Source organism: Meleagris gallopavo, chromosome 14 (assembly GCF_000146605.3).
Source record: "Meleagris gallopavo isolate NT-WF06-2002-E0010 breed Aviagen turkey brand Nicholas breeding stock chromosome 14, Turkey_5.1, whole genome shotgun sequence".
NCBI lineage: Eukaryota > Metazoa > Chordata > Aves > Galliformes > Phasianidae > Meleagris > Meleagris gallopavo.
The window spans coordinates 10,031,966-10,041,099 of NC_015024.2; the positions used below are offsets into that span (position 1 = coordinate 10,031,966).

Consider the following 9,134-nt stretch of genomic DNA (forward strand, 5'->3'; position numbering starts at 1 on the left):
TTGAGAGTATTCAGTAGGTTACTGCATCTGCTGTTAGCTGAAGTAATGGTTTGTCTGGGTCACTGGTAATTATGGTATTCTTATCTGGACTCTAGTTCTTGAAGCAGTGAACAAACAGCAAAGCTATGTGCTTTTTGACTTATTGGTGACATTTATCCTTTCCAGGGCTAGGAGTGGTTATGATTATAGTTATGAAAACATGGAAAACACTTAATCATCAAGTTGGTGGATGGCTTTCCACAGAGCATGAATTTTAATTATATTTTGAGCGTTGTAATTGGTCTTAAGTAACTCAAGCAGATAGTTGATGTGTGCAAAAATTGTTGCAAGGGGGCAACTTGTCAGAGACAAAAGAGGGAGCTGAATATTTTGTAATAAGCCTTGAAAAGCCAGAAAAAAGAAAGAATTATTTTTCTTCCTGACGACTATTTAAGGCTTTAGATTCTCATCTCTCCCTTTGGAGTACCTTTGGACAAAGACCTGAGGTGCTTGCTTTTATTCAACATATCTCAAATATTGAAGGGAAGAAAAAAATTGGAAATGTGAAACATAAGGGTTTTTGTTTGTTTGTTTGTTGTTTTCTGCATATTGGAGTTTCTATGTGTTTAAACCTTGTCAAATCTCCCTGGAATACTGGCAGGAGAAGAATTCCTGGATGTACCTTAGGGGTTAGGAATGGCAGAGGAAGAAAAGGTCAAGTATTTTAATTAAAAATAAACAGTGGATCTAATGAAGCAAACAGCTTTTTTTGTGGGTATGCAGTACTATATAATCTATTCTCAAGGTTGTAATTCAAGTAAATGAAGAGGCAGTTTAAGAACTCCTTAAATGACCTTTTTTAATTGACAATACACTGCAAATAGAGTCTAATCCCAGACATCTTCACCTCCATTAAGGTATATGAGCTCACGGTTCAGAGATGACTTGCTCAATTTCCAGTGCTGCATCTAAAAATAGCAGCCATCCTTTAAGATAATTTCTTTGCATGGCAAAAACAGGAGCAATCCTGTGCTCAGAAGTGTTATAATGACAAGATGCTTGGGAGGCACCACTGATTGCTTATTAACTGTAAGGCAGGATGGCAAATACTGTTTATTTTGCAGAGCCTATGTGAGTTCTCTGTTGGTTTCTTGTGCTTCCTTTTGGACCATCAAATTTGACAATCATTTGTGTGTGCATTGTGGTGCTCTGTAAGGGGAGAAAAGATCGATTACCAAAACAAGCTGTAGATATACCTGGAGCAGATGTATTTGGATAGGGAAGAAAAGAATGTCTCATACCTAGAGATTCAACTCTAGCAGGGATAATTTTTGTTTGAACTCTAGTATTTTCAGCTAGCTTGTCACTGACTAATTTTCTACTCTGCTTGCAGTATGAACATGATTGCTTAAAAAAAAAAAAAGAAGAAGAAGAAGAAGAAAACTTACAAGTTTACCTTCTGTTTTTAAACAGAAAAGGACGTTTTGGGTGAAGCAGAAGTGGAATGAACTTCTGGAAGATTTCATTTTTAACAAAGCGCATTTGTAATCAGTTCAGCAGTTTTATGCCTTTGTCCATCAAAAAGACAAAAATGCTATTTCTGTGCTAACTTTATAAAAATGATTGAATATTGTTTATTTTTTTCTGAAAGAGGAGAAAGTAGGAGGTTTCGTATATTTGCAATTTTCAATAAGGAGTAAGAGACAAATTTGTTGTCTCTTTTCCCCGCTGTACCATAATAACAGTCCCCAGCTTGTGATTGATTTGACCTGTTTGTTTCTGCTGCTTGGAGTAGTGTGGCTGCAAATGGTAAGTATGTGAATTAAACATAAAAGTTATGTTCTCAGTTTGTGAGTCCGAGAGATTCTAGGCAAGAAACTCCATTTAAGTAGTACTTAGTGTTGTTGCTGTTTGCTTTTAACTAAGGCTGAGAGTTGCAGGTAAAAGCTGGCGTGTTTCAGCACCTTCTTGCCTTGTAAGAAATGTGGTTCCTGGACACCTGGCACAGACTTCTTTATGTAATCTTCCTTCTGACTTGCTCTGACTTGGGCTTGCGTAGCTTGTGGGCGAAAGGTAATTTAGAGCACTGCCGGGGTCTGAGCTATTGCTGGTGGTAACTGGAAGTCATGTGCCAGTGGTATGCATTGGCAGGAAGGGAGTCTGCTGGCACAAAGGGTGGGCAGAAGAAGAAGAAATCGGGGGATAGGTGGGAGGAAGAAAGGAAGGTTTGGTTTTGTGTGGGATTTTTCATCAGTCTCTTATGCTTCCTCTTCTCCCTCATGTTTAGCAGGAAGAAGGGTCATGGAGCCTCCAGCAAGCTGTGGTAAAACCTTATGCTGAGGCCAAGTTGGCAAAGTTTGTTGCTAGCTGGTGCATCTGCTCCATCTAGTCCATCTCTTTTTGGGTATGCCTAGTAAGCAAGTGGACTGCGAAACAAAGATTTTACTGTGTTACTCCGTATTCTGTAGGCAGAACTTCCTTCAATCTGTCCAGACAAATTTGTCTACCATGTAAAATATGAGGCCTTTGTAGCGTCTATCCACAAAATGTGTCCATACTTAACCTGGAACAAGCGCCTCCAAAACTGCCCCAGTTCTCTTTTCATTCCTCTGTCACTTTCCATATTTTCAGTTACAGCTGTTATCTCCTCACTGTATTTCTATTACTCATGTAAACTTTTTTTTTTTTCCTTTGACAATCCCCGCCCTCCTCTTGGCTATGGACGAGTTTTGAAAGTATTGTTCCTCTGGAAGGTGATTAAAAGTGCTCTTTGATTGCCAGATCAATGTCTCCATAAAATTCCACATCTCTGTGGAGCCAGGAAGGTGGAGAAGAAATTTTGGGAAACAAGCCAACTGCCTCCCACATTGGATGAAGCATCACGGAACCACACCCTTCCCTTCAAGCTTCTTTGGTAAAGGAGTTGAGTTGCTAAATTAAGAAGCCTAGAATTCTGCTACTGAAATACTGCATGCAGTTTAGATCAGACTTCTCAGGAAGTTCACCTCCCTGATCCAGACCTCAGTCAACAGGAAACACGCATCTTTAAAGTGTTGATGTCTTCTACCCAGGTGTGGGTTTGGGGCAGTGACAATAAAGGTTAGAGCTGCTTTGTCTTCCTGTCAGTTACTTAACCTCTCTGTGGATAAGCATACATTGCAAGAGTGTTGAGGAGACTGGTTACTGTTTGCACAGTGTTCTAAAGTTATAAAACGGGATGTGTTAAGAACAATGTCAGTGGCAAGGAGCTTTTTGAGCTCTCTTTCTGGCTGATTACCAGCAGTTGCATTAGGTCTTTCTAGGGGCCCTACAAGAAACTAAATTTGTGGATTTACCTTTCCATATTCTTCACATTCTTATAAACTAAGAGAATTTAGAACACATACCTTCTTGTTCTTGTAGTAACTTCACTAGCAACTGATCTGAGTTTTGTTTTCAAAAACAATTAACCAGTAGATGTGAAATTGGTAAGAACAAACTTTTTTCTCCAGCTGATGCTCCACTTTTTAAAAAGAAAAGAAAAAAAAGGTTTGTAACTTGAGGCAATAATAGATTTCCATTTTCTTTCTGGACTGCTACAAATGTATCCGAGTGTTTGTAGTGTGATAAAAATCCAGTGTGTCTGAGGCTGTAGGGAAGAAGCAATGCATTAACCTATTTCATTATGATTATCTCTTACACATTGCACTTAACAATTGCTTTAGCATGCAAACACTGGCTAAACCTGTCATGGAACAAATTGCTCTCCATGCAAGCTGAAGTTGGGTTATGTATTCTGACCTTACAGGTGCCATGATTCAGTTCCCTCAGAAAAGACAAAATGTTATGTCTCTGATCTCTGCATCTGTTCTGTGGCCTGAGCCTAATGTATTTTATTTCTGCTTAATTCAACTGTAGTACTTCTGTCACGTGATTGAGGAGCCCTAAGGACAATTACCTGTTTGGGGATCCATTATCTACAGAGCATCTGAAAGAATTATTGTTCTAGATAAATATTTGCAGATAAACTTCTGAACTGAATATCTTCTGCTGAGGTGTGTTTGGAGTTTTGCTAATGCATCACATTAAAGTTAAATGTTTTTGCTCCTGTAAAATAGAATTAAGCAGTCAAAGCAAATGTGAACTTTTCAGGGGAGACCATATTTAAATCAAGCTATTTGTTTACATAATGTACTGACTTCTTTGCAGAGAGGAAACAGGATTTTCAAGGAGGTACAATAGCATTCATATTCTAGTGAAGTTTTGGATAATAAATAGTTTTTGTGACTGCTTTTAAGAGTGGAAAGCTTAGTTCAAAGGGCTTCAATTCTGATTAGATGAATTAGATGAATAATTCAATTAGTCTGATTAGATGCAACAAATGATGGGATCCAAAGTCATTGGTTCCTTTCTGTTGCCCTCAATATGAAAGAACAGAGATTAACATGAGGGGATGCTGATGCTCTTTCATGCAGCTAGCATATACTTCTGTCCAGGATGAAAATGAGATAAATATAGAACAGCTAGCTACATAAGCAAGTGCTATGAGACTAATAAAGAATGGTATGTCTATTTCATTTTTTTAGTATAATAATCCTGCTTAAAAAAATTGCTCTGCTATTGACTGGCACATTTTTCTTGTCTTCTATGATTTTATGCAAGGCTTAACCCTAAATTAAGCAATTAGTCTTTTCATTGCTGAACTACAGCAATTTTTGTTCACTTTCTAGCCTTTGGACTCTGGCAGAAAGTTTACTAGGTAAACCTGACATATAGCAGAAGGTAATAAAACAGCAATCTTTGTCAAAAAGGAGGTTAATAGCAATGCATAAATGAAGTAAAAAATCCAATTTGAGGGGGAATACAGTAAAATATGTGAAATAGAGTGTGTAGACAAGGTTAGCTGTGCAAATAGAAGAGGCTGCATGCTCATTTATAGAGCTGTGATTTGGGATTTAGCTGTGTGATTCTCATTCATCATGCTGCTGATTTTTCTTCTGTAGTTTCTGAAAAGAGATCATTGCACACAGGCAGTTTAAAGGAAGGTTCAGTAAGACACATGCAAAATGGAATTGAGCCACGTGCTGAGGAGCTTTAAGATGTTTCGATTTAGCATCCAGATGGTCCTGAATTCTTGTGCACTCTCCATACAGAAAATGCTGTGTCCATGACAAGCAAATCTGTGGCCTAAGTAAAGAAAGAGCTGAGGGAGGAGCTACTTAAGAAACGAAATTATGTAAAAACTGAATACAGATAGCTCTCCTTTATTGGTGTAGCAGTAAGGGGGAGGGAGTGCGTTCAGGCACTTGGATTTGCACTTTTGTCTTGAATTGCTTTTTTTTTAGTATCAGGTGCAAATAAGTAGTCAACGCTTTTGAGCTGTTAGAAAGTTGGCACTTTTCCTGTTGTCCCCCTACTGCCCTCAAAAAGGCAGGGCAGAGCACTGCTACCACAGCGTCTGTGCATTACCCCAGTGTTTCAAAAATGTAATAAGGGCTTTAACTATCCTTGCAATTCGTTCTAGTGGTATGTGACAGCAAGCATGGATTGCTCCTAAAAGTTGTGGATTGTTGAGCTTTGTGTTACTTTGTCTCAGTAAACTAGGAAGGAAGGACAGCTTTGTTGGTCAGGCTTTGAGAACTTGCCATATCTCAAAATTCAGGAAGTTCTAAAGACGAGTTCTTGAATAGTTTGAGCATGCTTTCCTTATCTTTGTTGTTCTTTTTTCCTGTTCTGCAAAAAGCAATGGGTTTCAGCACGCTTTGTTACCACTAAGTAAAATCACTACTAGTGATTTTTGTATGTACCAAAAATGAGATTAAAAAAGCACTGTCATCTTTAAACCTAACATAAGTCAGCTGAGCTAGTTGCTCACACTTGTGCATTCTGTTGTTAATGTGTTACATTGCTTCGCTTGGGGTTGGTTTTCTGGGTTTGGCTTGTTGTTTTGTTTTTGTTTTAGTTTGGCTTAGTTTGGAGATTTAATAGCTCAAGAAAACAGAAGTAAGGAAGGCAGACCATAAGGGTAAAGACTTACTGAAGTCCAGTTGTTGTCTAAAACCCTTTGTGTCTGGAAGTGAACCATACAGTGCAGTAGAGAGGGACCATCTTTATGTCTGATCAGCACTGTGGTTCTTTTCACAGCGTTAATGGAGTCAGAACCATTCAGAACCATGGATTTTTGCACACCACTGCTGCTTCTGATGAAGGTGGGCTAACCTATGGAGTGCTCACCCTCCTGCTTTTTAATTGCTTCTGTGCTGTAAGTAGATGATTAATATTCTGAAGACCAAAATCATTTTTCCAGCTAGCTCTAAAAATAGCAACATCTAGTTAAAACTAAACGATTTTCAAAGTGAAATATTAAAATGTCAGGATAATTCTTACAGTAAATTCTTGTGGCTTCCAAAGTCATCCTTTATTAGAGAAGTGGTACTTTAAATGTATTCATTAAATGTTACAACATGGAAGACTGTAGCCTTTAATTTGAGGAGTTCTTACCTACCGGGGGAAAAAACCTAAATGATAGCATCACCAATTTGTGTTACCCTGAATTCAGGATGCCAATGTGAGCTACGTACAGATTAATGCACAGAGCCTTACTTCAGCCTCAGTTGTTGCTTCTTTTTCTTGTTTTCTTAGATGAGATCAAGTAGCCATTAAAAGCAGTTTTTCTTCCCAAGGTATTTCTCTTCAGAGGTTCAGCAGTCAGTGCAGACAGTAGAATTACTCTGTTTGAAAGGCCTACCTGTCAGACCTGCAGAACACATCCTGAAGGAACGTCCTGCTCTCATGCAGTGTGTAGCACATTGTTTAAACCTTCATAGGATCTGTGCTGAATAAATAACCAATGGTTCTGATTTATGAAGCCACAGGATATCTCAAAAAGAAAGGCATAGTCTAACTTAAAGATCATAAACAGGGCACTGTTTTCTAGTGCCAGTTCCTGAGTCCTGGTTTTACTCAAAGCAAAGCAGGTGTTTACTATCTTCCCTGCTTCCAAATTATCGCATTGTCAAACCATATGTCTACAAATGCTGAAGTGAATCATATGTGCAAAACCAAAGTGCATCAGAAAACCTTTATCTCACAAGGGTCTGTTTCAGTGGCTACAGCAACAGTAATAAATCCAAATTAGCGTATGCCATAGTTCCAAACAGATGCAAAAAGGAGGACTTTGTGATAACATTTCCAAAAATGAGGAAAAGTCCTGATGGAGTACGAAATTAGAATCCTGATGGAGAGTAAGGCTTTCATTTTTTTTCTTTTCATTTTTGTGAAGGTTTCTTTAACCTGTTGGAGACATCTGTCATCTCTCTGAAGATACCACAATAGGAAAATGTCAGTCGTCTTAATTAAAATAAAAGGGGGCAAATTCATCTTTAGATATTTTACTGCTTTTTGAATGAATCCCTGTGAAAAATGGGGCAAGTTTTCCAAAGCAGAGGATAGGCTGTATTTTATAATGAGAGGTGCGGTAGGTAAAATATTATCTTTTGTACTCAGAACACAAACTTGCCAAAATTCACGAAGTAACACGTTTCAAAGCTTTTGATTTCTTAGTTAAAAAATGGTTTTCAGTGAGCACCAAATGAACAGCGAGATGCATAACGATTGAAAAATGGGACGGGTGTTTTACCCCAAGGTCACTTGCCTGAACTGCAATCTCCTTCTGTTACCTGATTGAGGTGAGTGAGTGGGCAGGGATTCCTTTTCTGTGTTGTACACTGTGAAGGTTAAAATAATTTCTAGGTGGTGGGGAAGCCTATGAATCTGGCAGATTGGACTGTATCTTCCGACCTTCAGGCAGCAGGAAGACGATACCAAATAGCTGCAGCATTTTTAATGAAAGCCTCCAGCTGATTCTGTCGTTAAGAACTAATAATTGTTTTGGGAATCAAAGCAATTAACTCGTCTTGCTGCTGTTCTGTTTCTGATCTTATGATGAAGCCTTTCTGTATTTTCATCTCTGCCAAAGCAGAGGCCCATAAAGCAAGCAAGAGGGGCAACGTGGATGACTTCTCTAAGGAAGAGCAGTGCATTTTGTCAAATGATGCATCTAAGGTTTCTCACAAAACTGCTCCTTAAAATTTGGTGGAACACATTCAGGTCCTCACATTGAAAAAAATAAGGGTAACATGAGAGGGAAGGAAGGTCTGCTTATCTTATCCAGTTTGGGGGTGCGAGAAGCATGCAGAAACTGTTTTCTGCACCACTGTTCATGGTGGGCTCATCTGGGCCAGCTGTATTGGATCCACTGAATATGATTAGGAATCACATCTGTCTCTACATGATCCTGGGGTGAAAACATCTCTAAACTTTCATTGTAGCAAGTAAATAGAATTGCTGCTTGTAACATTGCAAATAGGAAATAATCTATCTGCAGTGTAAGGCTGTTTTGAACTCTCAGTAGAATGTGGGGTATTTAAAAACCATTATTTTTTAAATGACAGATACGTTGTTTACTTACACAGATAAGTTTCTACTTAGTGTTGGGCCGAGTTTAAAAGGGTACATAATATAAGTATGAAGAGATCCGCTCACTCAAAATCATAGTCACTTGTGTTGGTGCTCATTGTGTTCTACCTGCTTATGATCTCATTACAAGAGAAATTAGAGTCATAAAGGTAAGAGAACACCCTGCATCTTAAGGTAACTATTTCCTCAGGCTGTCTATGCAGAAACTGGGAGAGTTTTAGAATCAGTAGCAGAGTGGAGATGTTTATGCATGCTTTCCAGTTTTGCCTGTCAGTCCTAAAAGCTGTAATCCAGTTCTGATTACAGATCAGCCAGATATGGGAGAGTTCTCCTTATCCCATATTACACTAATAGTCTTTACATATTAAACAGATAATACTCGATCCAAAGCTATCTTTTTTGGTGCATTAAAAATGTCCAGATTTAAAATCCATTAAAATGCAACCAAGTTAATTTTATATCTTTGGGAGGTGAATGCTACCAGTGCAGGGAATTCAACGACTTGCCCTGGAAATTCCTGAGATGTAACTCTTTGAAGCATAGAATGAATGTTTAAAAGCTTTATGGCTTTCTGAGAATCATGGATTGGACTCTAGATGATTAGGGCATTTGGTTTCAAAGGCCAAGTAATAATTCTTAGATGCTTTTACGCACCACAGCTATTCTTCATGTTGTCATTTCAGCACATAGCAGTGAGT

General features: G+C 38.5%; 1 long non-coding RNA gene across 1 annotated transcript; it reads right to left on the reverse strand.

Annotated features, from left to right (window-relative positions):
- Nucleotides 1-619: 619 nt before the first annotated feature.
- Nucleotides 620-8,530, reverse strand: LOC109369940. The gene is made up of 4 exons (XR_002119628.1): nt 8,429-8,530; nt 6,707-6,793; nt 3,366-3,481; nt 620-1,188 (listed from the first exon to the last, which is right to left on the reverse strand). It is a non-coding gene; the product is annotated as an uncharacterized LOC109369940 (long non-coding RNA).
- Between the last annotated feature and the right edge of the window lie 604 nt (nt 8,531-9,134).